Below are 2,060 nucleotides of genomic sequence, written 5' to 3'. Positions count from 1 at the left end.
TGTGTAACTTATGGTGCACTTTGACCGCTCGTTTGATCCTCATAGTGTCTCTGCAAGTTGGCCTTACTAGCCTCATTTTACAGATAGGGCAACGAAGAAAAGTTAGCTCAATGAGACAAAATCATCTGGCTAGCAAATAGAAGAGCTCAGGCTTAACACCTTGGTCTTCCAATAAAAACCTTTAAGAGAAAAAAGAATCCCTTCTTCCAGTGCATTCATCACCTGCTGCACATCCCACAACACCAGGCTGCCTCTCGGGATTAAGGTGCTCTAAACATCAGAGCCTAAACATGCATTTGGAGGCTCTGTCTTCTGAGAAGATCCCACTGGGAAACAAGTCTGCACCACCTTAAAGGATTCCTCTGGGCTTTGGAAGGGACTTCCCACAGAGAACTGCTTCCAATCATAACACATTCAGCCTTCTGCAAGGTCCCTGTGTAACTAACTGTCGAGGCACAGTAGAAAGCCGGCTCCAAAAACCATCCTCTGTTCATGCCTAATGAATCCCTGGTATACGCTGTCAGGATTTAAGAGGCAGGTGTCGCTCCCCTGATGCTTTGAATAGGAACTTGTTCAAATCATGTAGCCTCTCTAGGAACAGTTTTTCAAGAGTGTTTTATAATTTTTCATCTGTAGCAGTAGTGAGGGGTGGATTCAGAGGAAGAAGGAGGAAGTACTGATGGGGGAGGCAGGAAAAGAAATGCCATCCTGGATCAGAGCTGTGAACGTCAAAGGAGAGGGGTGATCCTCACCTCAGGAGATGAGAGGCTGGAAGAGAGTGGCTGTGAAGGTAAAGGAAAGAAAGAATTTAGATGTGGTAGGTGGAGCCCTCTCTACAGAGAGACACAGAAGAGGTTTCTATTTCCCCAGATGATAGCTAGTAGTCAAGGCTTCCTGGCCTCACCATCATCCTCTGCAGGCATCTCCACGTCAACCAGGCCAGGCCGCTCCTCCTTCTACCCCCCCTCAGTAACCCCCAACCCTTTCTCTCATTTATACAACCCAATATCTATACAATTGTTCATCTGGTTTACTCTTTCTGGATCACTCTCTACCCTTTGCTTTACTTCATTGATCAGAATCAAATTTAAGTGCTGAATGCCCTGTAAGTCTGACCTGAAACTCCAGCCTACAGTGGTTCTTATTGCCTGTACCAGCAGTTCTCAAACCCTAGCATGCATCAGAATCACTCAGGGGGCATTTGAAAACACAGGTTGCCAGGACCCCCAGAGTTTCTGATTCCCAGAGTTTCTGATTCAGTAGGTCTGGGCCAGGGCCTGAGAATTTACCTTGCTAACAAGTTCCCAAATGACCCTCGCTGATGCTTCTTGTCTGGGAACCCCTAACCTGTACCATTGATTTAGCCTTAATCATGAACTACCCTGTGCTGATACTGTAACTGAGTATCCAGATGCAGCTGTGAACATATCAAAGGCAGTGATGTGGTGGGTACTGAGCTATATCCCCCACAGGACCAGGCTAGCATACTCAGAGCAGGTACCCAAACCCAATATAATTTATTAGTTGTTGTGAAAAGTTAGTATTGGTTTTAGGTAAAATTAGGAAGACAGTAGTTTGTCCACAGGAACCTTCCACTTTCCCTCCTCCATTTCCCAACCAACTTCTGTGTCACTCACTCTTCCTCCTCCAAGCGACCCAGGCTCCCCTAAACATAGGCTTGCCCTAAATACCCAGAGCTCTCCCATCTGCCCCTCAAAGTTTACAGGCAATTCTCATAAGAAGTTTGACTGAGGCTGGGCATAGTGGCTCATGCCTGTAACCCCAGCACTTTGGGAGGCAAAGGCAGGTGGATCACAAGGTCAGGAGTTCAAGACCAGCCTGGCCAACATGGTGAAACCCCATCTCTACTAAAAATACAAAAAAAAATTAGCCGGACATGGTGGCAGGCACCTGTAGTTCCAGCTACTTGGAGGCTGAGGCAGGAGAACCACTTGAATCTGGGAGGCGGAGGTTGCAGTAAGCCGAGATCGCGCCACTGCACTGTAACCTGGGTGACAGACCTAGACTCTGTCTCAAAAAAAAAAAAAAAAAAAAAAAAA

This window comes from Rhinopithecus bieti, unplaced genomic scaffold (assembly GCF_001698545.2).
Source record: "Rhinopithecus bieti isolate Rb0 unplaced genomic scaffold, ASM169854v2 scaffold_1234, whole genome shotgun sequence".
NCBI classification, from domain to species: domain Eukaryota; kingdom Metazoa; phylum Chordata; class Mammalia; order Primates; family Cercopithecidae; genus Rhinopithecus; species Rhinopithecus bieti.
The sequence above is the reverse complement of the archived record's forward strand: the minus strand, read 5'-3'. Positions refer to the sequence as shown.